General features: G+C 39.4%; 1 protein-coding gene across 1 annotated transcript in view; it reads right to left on the bottom strand.

The window, feature by feature from the left end:
- Positions 1-16523, bottom strand: part of GABRA4 (gamma-aminobutyric acid type A receptor subunit alpha4) — an 84020-nt gene that overhangs the window by 24734 nt on the left and 42763 nt on the right. The window lies entirely within an intron of this gene.

Raw genomic sequence — 16523 nt, 5'->3', positions numbered from 1 at the left:
AGCCAGATCAATTCATTATTAGTCTCACTTTTTCTATTCTTTTCTACCCCAGTTTTACAGAGTCCTTCATGAAGCTACGTTGCTTGCTTCTTGTTCCACAAAGATGTCACAGCATCCTTAACCATGCTTTCTCCATGGTCATCATACATAAGTTTCGCCTCTCAGAAATTAAAGTTCTTCTTTAAGAAGAACTCAACAGATTGTTACTTCAGTCCTTGCTTATGGGTAGATATTTTGTTCTCATGAGTTTACTCCAATGCTTGTATATTATTTCAGTACAATGCTTTCTTATTATTGTTCTATTATTTCCCTTTGTTATTCTTCTGTCTTCATACTGTTTTAATACAGTATGTGGAGTGCAATTATCTCAACCTTATTTACTAAGCATAAAGCCCTTTATTTGTTTTCATTCTCTTTCAATATCTAGCTTCAGTTGACTGCTTGTAATTTTCTTTCCTCAATCATTTTCTCACCTCCAAGGCATTTTACATAAATCTGTGGCCTTTCTTCAGCTGCTTAAAGACACTCCAAATACTTCCCAAAATCTATTCCAAGAGATTTATTCACTTAAAAAGATATGGAGATCCCAGGCATCATCTTCACGTAATTTCTGAGCTTCTTAGCTCAATTTTTCTTCAGCTTAGTTTTCTTCACTCATTTTGTCTCAGTTTAGTCTGCAAATTGAACATGTTAATTATAGATCTACTTTTATTCTCACAGAATTGAAAGAGAACTGACAGACGTCAGTTCAATCTAAGGATGTTTTCTATTATCAGGTCTTTTATCATGTTTTCAGTGCTTATCACATTACCTCTCTATACAAATTTATGTTCAATCAGGGAGACAGTGAATTATAATATTAGGAAACAGAAGGAAGCCAGAAGAACAGGTGATTACATGCAGTCAGCTCTCTGTCTAGTAACCTCTACCTTCAGCAACAACTGAGATTTAGCACCTAATCCAAAATAAAGAAAATACAAAGACAATCATGGTCTAAAATAGTAAAAACCTCCTAACTAAAAATGTATATTCTTTGTGCAGCTGCTAACATACTTTCAGGGATATATGAAACCAATGCATCCAACCTCTTCTTGTCCCTTATCCCAGTATATATAAGGCAATCAACAGGCATGACCCCAGTACATCATAGCTGTCTTTTTTTTTAAGCTATCAGGGTCCAGATTTATTCTCCACACCAAACATTTATAATCTTCATATTTATTTTTTACTATCATACACAGCTTCAATTAACCCACCCACAGCTTGTAGCTGCTTTGACATTACACCTGCTGTGCACCACAGCCCTCTCCATCACTCTACAGCTGAAATATTTATTTAGAAAGGTGTACAGGTGGAGAGCTGGAAAAATGAGACGAGCGGGAACTTTTAGCTATACCTTTTGAAAAGAAGAGATGATACAGCTTGAATTGCCTAGTTGATGCACTGTTTTGATAACACCACTTGCCACTACATCAGCATATTAATTCAACAAGATAAGCCTGAGTTGCTGCAGAGTTAAAAATTAAAAGGAAAGTTGAGAGCATTATAGTCTAAAAAAAGCTTTTGTAAAAAATATATTTTGATAAAAAAATTATATTTTCATCCATTTATGTACAAGTTATCTAACCTCTCTATTTTTACCTTAGAAAAATGAATATACAGACACAGAGTCTGTATGGAATTAGAAAAAGGCTATGCGTATAAACTTCCAGTTGTCAAGTCACATTGTGTGATAAAGACACAGTAGCAGGAGTCCTCATAATAAAGATGTAAACTCCTAATAAACACAAGGAGCTATAATCACAAAAATGTGAGTCATAATAATATTTTTTTAATTACTTTTTTTTTTTGAATAAAGAAAATACACTTTATTTCTCCTCAAGAAAGGACCTGAAGAGATCAGCTAATCTAGGCTCCTACCCAAGTCAGGATCAACAGTATTATAACACTTCTGAGACAGTTTTTTTTTAAAAAGAAAAGGCAATGACAAAGATTCCAAAAAGTCCCCAGGCAGCACTGTGCTGGAATACAATAGCAACTAGCATTTTTTGTCAATGTCAAAGGTCTCACTTACTCTGTGAATGTCAGCTCCTGAGTCTGAGCTGCCAGTCAACATGTAGAAGACCAAAAGGTCAGCTTCTACATACAGATGATCAAAAGAGCATACGAAGTCAACATGATATAAATAAATACTTAAAATCACTCAAATATGATGGAAAAGAACTGGGCTGCTTGACACTATCAGCAAAGAGCCACAAATTCCATAAAAGCTGATAAATGTGAAGACAGTGCAGTAATTTAGGTCACGATAAGAGTTTGCTTTCAGTTTGGGAAGTAACCTGTTTACTACCCCTATAAACAGGTAGCGTTGTCTTGATGTTCAACTTTTCAGCAGGTGGGCAATTTTACTTGTTCTCAGTTTTTTAAAGGTCTCACATCAGGGATGTTATACAAGGACTGCCTTTAAGGGCAACTGCTGAGCCAGGAAGTCCTGAAATGAAGAAAGGTATTGAGCTTTTTTCCTGTAAAAGCTTGAAGTCAGCAGCATTTAGGATTTGCTTTTTTTATCCCTTAACATTTCCTGTTCAAGGATCAGAAAAGCTGTTCTCTTTATGTAATTGTTTCCTTAAATTGCTGTTTTCAATTTGCATAATGTATCATTTAAGTAAAGGTAAAGAAGCATTTCATCTTGATAATTTCTGCCACAGCTGAGATTGCAAATTTGCTTCTTGTTAGAAGGAAATTTTTAAAATTGCAATCACTGCAACTTTCCAGATGGCAACTAACATATTTTTCAATGTGCTGCAATAGTATGTTATAGATATGCTTGCTATTCAGTTCAAACTAGGAAGCATTTGCTCCAGCTGAGGTAACATTTTTGGTCACGCTTTTTCATATTGTATCACACTTCTTGACATTTCATGGGTCTTTTTTTAGTTCTGTAGCTCTAAATTTTGTTTTGTATATAAAAAAAAATCTCTAAAAATTTGACTTAGCGAGATACTCTACTTCTTCATTGCTGATTTCTGTGCTTCTTAGCCTCATCTAAGAATGCAATTCTTTATCCATTCTACATTCAGCCCTTGCCTCCTCCTAACTTAAATTATCTTCTATTATTAACACCAAGTGTTGAAACCTACAGTACCCTATATCTTAGATCTATCCATAAGGCCAGGTCTACTAAGCACCAAATTTCTCCTAAAACAATGAAGAGGCTTACGTCTGATACTTCTCTGGGTTTAATCTTTAGTTATAGAGTTGGGGAAATACTAATGTCATTATATGGAATAGTTTTTCTCAGGTCAGAAGTCTGGCAATTGATCTACAAACACGTATTTTTTGTACAAGTTTAATTCAACATTTATCTAAGCTTTTGACTCAGACATGTATATGAGGCTTATGCTTCTCTAAAGTCACTGCTTACATATCTAAACTTTTGTTCAGTGGTGGGCAGGACCAGAATGCTCAATACCAGGCACAGACATTCAACTATTAAAATTAAAAATAAATAAATAAAATCAGTCCGTTACAGGTGACAAAGAATATATTATTCATATTGTCTTAAGCAATCCCGTTCCTTAGCTTAACCGAAGACTGCAAGTCAGATCTAGAGCTGCCTGCCAGAAAGAAAGAAACTGCTCTTAGTGACCCTGAAGCTCTTCATCTGGGTGAGGAATCATTCTTGTTTACCACTATCTTTGCACTTAAGAGCAAGCAGGGTACGTAGCCTTCTTCTGCTATACAGTGTCACAGACCTGTGCAGATGGCCAGCAGAATAAAATAAGATTTGTCCTTGATTTAGTTGTCTTTCCAACATTTGGAATGGTATCCTTCTCTAACACCTGCAAGTCTGCAAGCTGATGTAGCTCTTGTTTTGAAACTCTTTCATTTGATCAAGATGTATGCAGGCATGCATATCCCTACCAGGTTGTTATTTATTATTCTGCCTTTTTTCTATCAGAACTAGACAAAATTTCCATTTTTTTCAAAGAAAATTTGAAAATCTTGTGTTTGTTGACTTGTAAGCTTAGGCAGTTTAGTGATTTATTTTTTAATCATCGTCTTTGTTTTTCAAGCTCAATTTTTTAACACTGAGGAAAATAAATATTTGTGATAATTTCATTCTTTATGACATCCTTCTTGATCAAAGAAAGCTCTATGACACACTTCAGCTGCAAACAACTCCAAAGTTTCCCTTACATTTAGTGACAATGACATGGGCTCAAGTGACCTGCAAGAAGATCTGCAAGAAGACAGTGAAACAAGCCACTTGCATGCAAGGGCCAGAAAGATTGCCTGGCTACTGCCAGATCTGAAAGAACACAAGAAGTGCGGAGTTTATCAAGTATATCTGCCACTTGGCTGTATGGTTGATGATTCACGGATCTAACACTGTGTCTTAGTTTGGGTGGAATAAGTTCTAGTATGTCTCACATAATTTATCTGTATGCCACTGCTTGGATGTGATCACAGGCTGTGAAGCTTACATGTAATGGCACAAGCAAGATCATTTACATGTGATGTCTAAAACTCTAAATGGCTTTATCTCAAAATACATTGAGGGAATGTATTAGGGTTAGTTCCTAGAAAATGGAAAGCATTCGCAAATGATCAAATTGCATTAATATATTTCATTTAATTTTGAAATACAGGTATTAATGTCATACAATTCCACTAACAGTAGCTAAGTTTGTCTTTCAGCTAGGATTATTGTCACCCTGTGGGGTATTCCTGTACAACTACTTTTTAAGTTTGCAGCATCCTTCCATACATTCACAATCCAACTCAAGAAAACTCCTTCGCAGCTTCTGCTTAATGACCAGTTACAATACAGTATCTTACTTTAAGGAACACAAAGACTCTTCTCTATCCCACTTCAGTCTGGTGCACTTACACTACTAGGTTAAACCTGCCTGGGAGCTTTGCCTGCTGCTGAGGCCAGCTGGTATAGAACTGAGTAGTATGATTTACTTCTCTTGCCTTCCAGTGAGGGTAGCTATGTATTGAGAAAGCTCCCATCAGGAGCTCCCAGACTGTGCCCAAAAACTATTTGGCTAGCTAGTGTAAGCCAAAACCACTTCAGAGAGTAGGTACAGACCAAGTCAGGAAGAAGCAAAAGCAAGAAAAAAATACAACTATGTCTTTGTTTTGCTGTCCAAACACTGGACTGCAGGATATAACTGTTGTACTGGGAGATGACAACAAAAGCTCTTAAATTAACCTCCTGCACCAGTACAGGTTAGGGGTTGACTGGCTGGAAAGCAGCTCTGTGGAGAAGGACAACGAGCCAGCAATGTGCCCTTATGGCCAATAAGGCCAATGGTCTCCTGGGGCACATCAAGAAGAGTGTAGCAAGCAGGTTGAGGGAGGTTATCCTTCCCCTCTATTTAGTTTTAGTGAAGATGCATCTAGAGTACTGTGTCCAGCTCTGGGCTCCACACTCAAGAAAGACAAGGAACTACTGAAGAGAGTCCACCAAGGGCCACAAAGATAATTAAAGACTGGAGCACCTCTCTTATGAGCAGAGGCTGAGTGTGCTGTCTGTTCAGCCTGGAAAATGGAAGACCTAGAGGGGATTTTATCAATGTTTATAAATATACCTAAGTTGTAGGTGTCAGGAGTCTAGGGCCTGACCCTTCAACAATGACCAGTGACAGAACAAGGGGCAACAAGCACAAACCGGAACACAGGAAGTTCCATCTTAACATGAAGAAAAATTTCTTTACTATGAGGGTGACAGAGCATCGGAACAGGCTGCCCAGGAAGGTTGTGGAGTCTCCTTCTCTGGAGATATTCAAAACCTGCCTGGATGTGTTCCTGTGCAAGCTGTTCCAGGTGAGCCTGCTTTAGCAGGGGTGTTGGAGTAGATGATTTCCAGAGGTCCATTCCAACATCTACCATTCTGTGATTCTATGAATTGAAATGAATATGTAAGTGAGAGAGGTTTATCGAGCTGCCTGAACAATTTATGAGTAATTTGCGACAAAATGAACATGAACAAATTGTTCTTGCATTTATTTGTAAGTCGGAAAACTCTTCACGAGTGTTATTTTCTTCACAGACAGTTCCAGATCTGATTAACAAAAGCATCCTTCTTCAGGAGCGCACTTGAGCATGACCTCAATCCCATAGAAGTCAATTATTATATTAGTTGAGCTAATTAGTTATGAAGAAAGATCAAGGAGAATCATCGAACAAAGGAAACCAAGAACTGAAAAGCAGAGAAGGAGAGAAACAGTATATGTGACAAGGATTAACTGAAAAAAGCACAGAATTTGAGATTAAAACTGGTAGCCTTGGACCACTGTACTCTGGCCATTGTAGGGATTTGTACCTCTCTCCTCAGTAGCTCCAGCACAAATACAGCAGAAAATATCTTCTGTACTTTTCCCATTTCTTCAAGATTCTTCCAAAATGCTTCATTCTATACAAGTTTCCCTAGAAAATCCTTTAAACAACATGATAAAAACACAACATAAAACTGTTTGTAAACCTAAAATAACTATTTGTGAGCTTACCTGAATTTAAAGAAGTTAATGAAATATTTATTAACTAAATAGTGAAAAAAAGGAAATAATGGTTACAGGGAAATAAAAAAGGAAATAATGGCTACAGGGAAATGTAAAAGCAATGCATTTGAAGTTCAGCACAAGTCTTTATGTAATCACATTTAAACATTTAAGCAAGATTTCAATTTCTCGACATACTTGTGAGGAAAAAAAGACAAAAAACAGTGACCACAAGACCTTAAACACCCTTGGAAAACAAACGTGTTTTTACATTATTCAAATTACACCAAGACTTTCTGCGAATAGAACTGACTTTCCCCCCCATCTACTGTCCATCTTTACATTTTTATCACATGTCCTTCTCACCGCCTCCCCACTCCTACAAAAAATGCAGGAAGAAGAAAGGCCTTTGGAGTAGAGTTCAAACTCTACCATAGGTTGATTGGATGTTGGATTTAACTGAGGTGGACCAGCATCTAAAAAGCTGGGATGACCAGCACTTAGCTCAGGGTTTAGAATCCAGCTCTTCTTTCTCCTCCTGTGGGATCCCTGGCTCATTACCCTATGTTCATCAGAGAGCTTGGGTCTTAGAAAGGAATTTAAGAGACTAGGATGCTAGAGAGGGATGATCCTGATGTGCCTTAAAGGTAAACACTGAGATAATAGCATACCCTGATCTTTCCTCAGCCTCTCCTTTCAGCTTCACTCAGGTTTACAGCAGGATATCTCTATCATTTGTGACCTCCAGGCTAAAAACTCGTAAGTGCATTTTTAATGTGAACTGTGGGAGTCTCATGCTTCCAGCACAGCTTCTGTATTTTTGCCTCTGATGACAGCAGTTTTCTTCCTTACTGGTAGCATTTATATCTACTGCTGTTGCATCCCAAGCAAGAGCAATGAGCACTCAATGGCTAAATACTTAAAAGACAAATATAGAATTTGAATGAAAGCTTTCATATCTAGGCTTTGATGCACCTAATTACTAGCCTTTGCCCAAACATGCCTATGGTGGAGAATTCAATGATTCATTAGAAACTGTCTCTTTCCAAACATTTCTCAGCATACAGACTAGTGTTTTAGACAGATTTCAGAATCTGTGAAACCAGATTCTCTCCCCATCCCCACTAGATAGATCAAGCTGATGGTCATTTATGCTTATGTGTTTTTATTCACGTCCCAGAGAAGATTAATTTTTCATGTTTCAAAATGCAACTCATTAACAACAACCTGTGAAAATAAGGGCAAAACAAAACAAGCATTATACATGAACTGTTTGAAAAAAGGTCCAACAGACACAGTGATCTACAAATGGTCACAATTTGATAACAACAAAATACATTCAGAAACATCAGTATTGACACCTTAGCTAGTCTAGGTGGATTTGAAAATTATCAAAGCCCAGGATGGTATAGAATCCTAGGCTTTTAAAATCACAGAAAAAGAGGCTTCCAGTTAGAGATGTGGAACAGACATACATAATTCCTTCTTATGTACCTACAGTCATGAACAGTTATAATTTTTTTCTCAAAATCAGGATAAAATTTATCACACTTGCTCTCTAAAGGCTATATTTATTGCAATCTTATATGGTGAAGTTAAAACTTATGAAAAGTGGGGTTTTTGGGTAATACCACCTGCAGTGACTTTCAGATAGTAAAGCCAGTTAAAGGGGCTGGGAGCCACATGGAGAGCATAGAAGCAGACCTCAAACACCTTCTCCTGTGAGAGAGCCAGGGCACCTGGTAGAGGCCTGCCTCTGCAGCCCCAGGTAATCCCACATTATGAACCTTCAGCTCTCATAATACGAAGCAGAGCCTACGCATGGTCTCCAAGGTACTGCTGTGCTTTATAGCCTGCAATAAATCACATAACAAAGATGCAATATTGTTTACAGTAGGTGGAAATTTAAAAAATAAATAAATACAAGCACAACTTCCAGCCTAAACTGACAGTTGTAATTGGTTTCCATAAAAGCAAAGAACATTATTAAGGAGAATAAATAAAAGAACCAAAGTCAATTGCATGATAAAAAAGAAGCTGGTATATCACAGTAACAAAAATCATTCAGATAAGCCCAGAGCCATGCAAGTAATCAGGCTGCTTTAATTTCCAACTGTCTACGTCTACCTTTACAAAGTCTCTGTTTGAGCTAAGTATCAGAACCACCATGGTATTTAGCCACAAAGCCAGGGTGGACCTGTCAGGAAGGTTTTGCCTCTGGCCAAAAATAGTCCTCTTACAACTGGATCTGTGTCCATACAACCCACAGGATGCTTGGTGCTCAGAGTCCAGTTACCATATTACAAAAGGCCATAAACTGCTTTATCAGCTGCTACCTTAGCAATATTCAGGGCTAACTCCACCAAGATATGTAGGCACTCTAACACTTGTCTATATGCACACCATATACAATGTTAACCAGTGCTAAGGCTCTCTGGGTGTATAGGTTCCTCAAAAACGTTTTCCAGAAACACTGTGAAAAACATGTTGAAAACCACCTCCAAAAATGGCAACTGAATCACGCACCTCTTTCCACTCCAGATCCTAGACAAACTTCTGAAGCAAAGCACCTTTGAGTATGGTCCACTGGTTACGGTTATTTCATGTTATGGTTATATTTACAGTTATGTCATCTGGGAACTTGCACTTTTATACAATTGTAAAGTGGGCAGGAGTCTTTGAAGCTCTTTTATAGCCAAGTGCTCTGTTAGCCTAGTAAAGAAAAGGACATAAGTACCACTGTTTGTAATCAGTTAAAAAAATCCAACCCACCCCATAGCTACAACACCAAGAAGCCCAGAGTTGTTCATGTTGTTTTGGCACACTGTTAATGCTGTGCATAACAATTCAAAGCAGCTCTTTAGTCAGCTTCTTATCACCTGATAAAGAGAATACTTCAATGCATTTTTAATGAACTTTCTGTAGTTTGAAATGAAATATTCTCAGTTCAGAAAGTAAAAGTCACTTCAGAAAAAGCAGAAGTCATATAGGAAACATAGGCAAAACTGCAATAAATATCACTGAGTATTTCTGGATACATCTCACATCCTAAAACACTCTTAGAAACTTGTCGGAACAGCTTCACACCTGCTAGTTCTCCAGTGAGGTTCCTTTCACCCCATCCCTTGGGGCAGCAGCATAACTTATATCTGAAGGCTTCTATAAGCATTAAAGCCAGCTCAGTAATACAGATAAGTCCTCTACTACTCTTAAAGACTACCCACCCCTCAGCATCACTTTTCAACAAAGTTGAAAAAGAAGTCTCTCATATATTAAATATTTTCTCTAAATCTTGCTGGCTTAATAATGTCAGCTCCTGCCTTTGTCTTCCCTTATCTAATAACAACAGGTTGTGACCAGTTCCTTCCCACTCTGACACTGGGACTAACTTTCATCCAGTCTCTTGAATTTCTCTTCTCTCATTTGTCCTCTCTCCCAAGTGGAAATCAATACAACTGCCTGTCTTCCTGCACTGGCTGTCATCCTGACATGACACTTGCTAGCATAAGCTATGAAAAGCCCTGTGGGTTACATACAACCTATTCCCAGCTGTTCCTTCACTTATATCTACAGATGTTATCTGGTTTGGTTCCATAAACAATTTTACTCTTACCATCTCAGACCATCTAGCAAGCTGATCTGGTTTACTGTTTTAACACATTCCAGGTCAGAGTCTGCACAGCAGATGAACAGCAATACTTAAAATTTCAGACCAGGACTTTTTACGCAAATAACAGCATACTTACCTGTTGCTTCTCCTAGACCATTCCAACAGAGCATGCCCGAACACATCCATGAGTCTAAACCCTGCAGAAAGGAAGGAGTAAAAGTACAAGGAGAGTGGCAGGCAAAGAGCCAGAACCTGACTTCCCCAACTGAGTCCTTCACGGTCACAGTCCTTCTCTTTTAAGTACTAAGAGCAACATATAAAAGTAGAACTATTTAATGGGAATTGAAAGCACCTATTCCCAGCTCATTCTCAGCTTTTTCATGGGCCGATGGTGAGGTCACTCACATAGCAAACCCAGGCTCAATTGTCTTTTGCAACTCAGACTGAAGATAAAACTACAGCAGAAGTCTCATGCTCCTACCTACCAGGAACTGCTAGTGTTCTCAAAAAAAACATTAATCAGGCTCAGGCCTTGCACTCAGAGAAACAGGAGCACTAAATTTAGGAGGTACTTTGCACCAGCCCAGAATGAAGTCCTTACTTGCTTTCAGCTTGCAGGTTGAATTCTTCTTACACCATCAGCAGAGCTTTGACTTGCATAAAACCTGGTCGCAACATCCACTGAAGTCAATGGCAACTTTTCTTGGACACCAAACAGGCCTCATACTCTGCCTAGTTAATATAAGTGTCATTAACTAAATGTGGGATGTGGGTCAGCATCATGCCATACATCATTAAGTGGCATCAGCAGCACATACAACTAATTTGTGCATCAGGCTTACACCCACAAAAGCCAGGCAAAAGGGATGTAGAGTCTCTCAAATCCATGAACTAGCTGCAGTTGTCAAACACAGCAGACTTCTTGGCATCAACATCTGTGCCTGAAGCAAGCAGCAATTATAGCACTTTGCATCACTGTAAGCCATTCTGACAGCTCTCAACTCAGCCTGCAAGAAGATTTGATGGTCCTGCCCACACTTAGCAAAAGAAATGAGGGTGCCTCACTCTGCCTTGCACAGGCCACTGAACATACTGAAATTATTTCTCTGTACATCTCGCTGTACACGTATTTCTTGCTAGGTGTTTTTTTCATCCTTGCTGAAATGTGGGGTTTGCAAGTCTATGCTCTTTAATGCATGGAATCTCTACCAGGCCCAAGCACAGAAAACTAGAAAATCATTTTAAGTCATATAATCAAGCAGAGAAGCTGGCAAGTGGCCTGTTGGCAGGTGAGGCAAGAAGTAGGTACTATCATATTACCTCACGGGAATAAATAAAGTGGGTGCTGCCAGTATGTGTGTTATTTGTTTCTGCTGCTGTAAGAGATGCAAAGTAATTTATTTAGCTTTTAGCTTGTTAACATAGTGAGACATGTTGACATAATACATCAGTAGACTGGTGAGCCATCTTAATAAATTAGACAACAGATTATCATTCATCACATAGCTGATGAAACCCGTTCCTTTATCTGTTCATATATAAAACAGCAAGTTGTCCTAACCATTTAGCTAACATTAGTGTTCCAGCAGTAACTGCAGGAGTACCCATACCAACGAAGTTTATTTATACTTCTTCTTCCTGCTTTAGGCCACAATTAGAAAGACAACTGTTTAAGAACTCTCACAATTGTATTTTATTTGACATCAGCAATATACACTGGAGTATAATAGGAACATTTTTTTTGCACAATCTTTCTTCTAAGATGGATTTATTTTCCAAATACAGAGATGTTCATAATACAGGAAGGTAACAGTTAAGCTGCACAATAGCAGAACAAATTGACAGCTATCAAACCACCTTTTAAGTTTGTTAGTATAGTCAGGTGACCAGCATTGAATATATCCATTCAAATAATTTAGTTATCCTCTTATTCTTCCAGTCCTCCCAGCCACATTGTTCCATGCAACAAAAATGTGCACGAAGAATAATGTAAATGAATTCAACTCCAAGGCTTCCCCTGCTTTGAGTCTCATTCAGTTTGTCCCCATGTATAAGTCAATACAAAGGGATAAAAATCAGAATTTGGTATGGCATCAAAACTCTTCCAACATGCACCTAGGACAGTCACATATTGCAAAAGTTGTAAGTTATTGAAAAAGAAGTTAGGGGATTTAGAAATTTCCTAAGAGGGTGCTAAAGAAGTATGTGTACTATGCTGCTTTAGTGTGTATTTTCTGCATGCCATGGCCTTTACAGGAAACAAAGATAAAAAAACTTCAAAAAGCTTCATATTTTTCACTGGGAGTATTTCCTAAAATGTCTAAGCCTAAACAGAAATGTTTTAGTTGCAATGGACAGGTCTTCACAGGGAAAGCTTACAGTTAATTAAAATACTAGTAAATACTGTCTTTTTACTTTTTTTTATTTCAGCTTAATAATGACACACAGCTATAGCAGCTGCTGTACATCACATAGAAATTCCTCTTTTCTTTTGGTTCCCCAGGTGGTACAGCTATTGCATTTTGAATTAGCACAGAAGTTAGTATCTCTCAGCCTGCCTTTCTGACCACTGAGAGTTTAGAGAGCGAGAGAAACAATATTCTACATCATCTGTTAAATGGACCCAATTTTAACATCTCACAGAAGTGCCTCAGAATTTCGAAATACCAGAACTGGCAGGACAGGGAATCACCAGCAGAAGGTAAAGGTGAGGAGAAACATGGGAACTCAATGTAACCATTACATGGCTTACTTATTATTACCAAGTAAACAAGTCTGTAGCCAAGCTTTTCACATGCTGTCACTGCTGTGTGTATTTGCTAGTGATGCAACACTCCTAATGTGCTTCCAAGCCAAATGGATCTTGCTACAGCAGCGCACAGTATGATTGGGCTGGCAGAGCTAGCATTCATCCGGAAAATCTGGAAACCAGAGGAACTTTTGTCTGCTCTAGTACTGACATTTCAAGCACTCAAAGTACTTTATACTACTGCACTCACCAGATCTTGAAACTCACACAGCAAAATTTCAAGACCACTGCTTCAGTACTCCAACCCTATCCATGGTGATCCTCTCTGACTGTCAGGGTTTATTTGCCACCAGCATGGGCACGCACCATCCTCTTGCTCAGGCTCTGCTGTCTACCTTGGTGGTGCTCAGTGCAGAGAGAACCCACAGCTCAGGGGAAGGCATGCAGATTCCACACCATCCCAGCAGCTGTTGCCCCCCACCTCAGCCGTGAGGGAAGGGAGCAAAGCAAGTAACTTGTCTGGAATGAATCAAAACCATGCAAAAGTAGCAGGACACGCTGAGGCATGTGTTTAGACTGTACATTTAGGAGGTTTTAAATAGCTAATGAGCAATTCTTAAGTCTAATTCAACTCTCACATCCTACCTCAGCAAAATGCCTAATGGTCTCAAGCCTCAGCTGTTCTTACCCAGAACTGGCATGTCTTCCCCTGCTGAACAGATTGCTCCATCAAGACTGAATTTAGACCTACAAAATCACATTCCTAACTCAGCAAGGCCAGCACTGACTGAGTGCCCTCCCGATTGGACTGATGAACTGAACCTCAAAATTCCAAGGTCCTGTTTCAAAAAAGCATTGCCTTCTGCACTTCCCCCATGGCACATCAGAGGGAAAACCTGAAAGTGTTCAGGGAAGCTGTTAATTTAAGTACTTACTAAGAACAACCGAGAGCATGAAGATCAAAGAAGGTCTTTTCTTTTACTCACATTTTCTCTTAATTGATTTCAATATATTTATGCACATGATATCCAGACAGGAAGTGAGAAGTAGCCTTTTTAAATCTCTATACAGAATTCTCCCACTTTCTCTTTACATATGATCTTCATATTCTCCATGAAAAAGAATACAATCCATGTACTTATGAAATGGCTACCAAATATCACACAGCTAAGCATCTTTCCCACCATGACACATACTGACTACCTTACATTCAGTGTGTCTTATTTTCCTAGGTGAAATAGCTACAAATGAAATTAATATTTTCAGTACAGAGAAAATTATTCAATACACTGCAGCTCATTTAAAAATTGGTAACTACTCTCCAAATGAGAGATTATATTTAAAAATAAAATCTGTCTTTTAATAATCATAGAGATTCTCCTTAAAATGGCTTAGAACTGTTTGCTACCTTCCCAAAGTTTGCAACAGAGCTTGTGATTTCCATACATGCAGCTGAGGAAATTTTTTTTTTAAAAAAATAAACAAAAATCTAGGGAAAAATTTAGCTTGATTTTCCTCTTCATGAACCAAATGGAGGAATGTGCACCAAAGAGAAAAACATCTTTTAAAATGTTTAAGCTAGAGGAGAAGTGGTAGAGGCATAACAAAAAATAAGCAATCCAGTTCTGCTTCTGGAAGGCCCACAAACTGTTGGCATGAGATTGAGTACTTACCAGGCAGCAGTACTAAGTATGCTGTTTTATTACCATAGATGTAATTTGTGGCTTCCACCACTCTTTATATCAGAACACCCAGCAGACATGCAAGAAGAAGACAAGACTGCAATACACTTTGGTCCACCTTTGGGACATTCGGTGCTGTTACAGCGAGTATCAGCAATGCCGAGCTGAAGGAAGAGTTTTCTTCAGTTTCAGTCTGCCTCATTTTGTACCACAATAAAGCATTTTCCACCCTGACCTCAGTGCTCCGAGAACCCCAATTTCCCACACTACATCTTGGATACACAGCAACATGGATGCATCCCAGCTGGCAGCAGCTACTGTCTCACATCTTTCCAGTTTTCTAGTCACAGAATTGGAAATCTTAGTACAGATTAACTATGCTGATCCTGGGGCAGGATTTACAGTTGGTGTTGAACACAACATTGCACTCAGCTGGTGCCAGGGCTGCCTACTTGGAAAGAAATTTAGAATCATAGAATCACAGAATCACCAGGTTGAAAAAGACCTCTTCAATCATTGAGTCTCACCATTCTTATCTGCCACTAAACAGTGTCCCTGAGCACCTCGTCTACCTGTCTGTTAAATACCTCCAGGGATGCGGACTCAACCACCTTCTTGGGCAGCCTCTGTCAGTGCCTGATGACCCTTTCTGTGAAAAATTTCTTTCTGATATCTAGTCTGAACATCCTCTGGCACAGCTTGAGGCCATTGCCCCTTGTCCTGTCCCCTGTCACTTGGGAGAACAGCCCTTTCTCTCTAAAACCTCCTTTCCGGCAGTTGTAGAGAGCAATAAGGTCTCCCCTCAGCCTCCTCTTCTCAAGGTTAAACAACCTCAGTTCCCTCAGCCACTCCTCATAAGGCTTGTTCTCCAGCCCCTTCACCAGCTTCACCACTCTTCTCTGGACATGCTCCAGAGCCTCAACATCCTTCTTGTGGTGAGGGGCCCAGAAATGAACACAGGATTCGAGGTGTCGTCTCACCAGTGCTGAGTACAGGGGCAGAATAACCTCCCTGGACCTGCTGGTCACGCTGTTTCTGATACAAGCCAAGATGCCATTGGCCTTCTTGGCCACCTGGGCACACTGCTGGCTCATGTTGGTCTGTCAACCAACACCCCCAGGTCCTTCTCCTCCAGGCAGCTTTCTAGACAGACTTCTCCTAGAACTGCACAGTGTTGTGCCCCAAGTGCAGGACCCGGCATTTGGCCTTGTTAAACCTCATGCCATTGGACTCTGCCTAGCGGTCCAGCCTGTTCAGATCCCTTTGCAGAGCCTCCCTACCCTCCAGCAGATCCATGCTTCCACCTAGCTTAGTGTCACCTGCAAACTTGCTAAGGGTGCACTCAATGCCTTCATCCATTGAACAGAACTGGACCCAGTACTGAGCCCTGGGGCACACCACCTGTGACAGGCCTTCAGCTGGAATTAACTCCATTTACCACAACTCTCCGGGCCCAGCATTTAGGGGGCATTTTCCTAAGTGGTTTAATCCAACATAAGATCTGCAGTCTCTGAAAGAGACAGTCTCTTTCTCCTTCCTCCCCTCTACTTCCTAACACAGATCCCTACTTTCTCCCATATCAGCAACTTAATGGCTCTTACAAAGCTTTACTGTTGGTTACAAATGCATCTTTGCCTTTCATGGGATCCATGCTCTGTGAGCGCTGAGGTTGTGGATGTACATTCTCAGGCACATCTACCTTAACAGCAGCTGCAGCCCACAAGCTGTAGTACTGACCGGATTATTAGAAATGTTAAGAGCCAAGAAGCTCCCACGAATTCAGGTACTAGGAAAGATTTCTTCATATTTAGTAGGAAGGCAAAAACTAAAATGGATGGGGTTTTTTTACCCCTCTCCTTTTGTAACTGATTTAAATCAGAGGCAGAAATCTGTATCCAGTCTCTTAAAAATAAAGCAACTTAAATGTGAAAAGTTTCAAAGTGCTTCATTACTGAAAATTAAATATATACAGT

Source organism: Phaenicophaeus curvirostris, chromosome 4, assembly GCF_032191515.1.
Source record: "Phaenicophaeus curvirostris isolate KB17595 chromosome 4, BPBGC_Pcur_1.0, whole genome shotgun sequence".
Lineage (NCBI taxonomy): Eukaryota > Metazoa > Chordata > Aves > Cuculiformes > Cuculidae > Phaenicophaeus > Phaenicophaeus curvirostris.
This window is presented reverse-complemented; position numbering and strand designations above follow the sequence as displayed.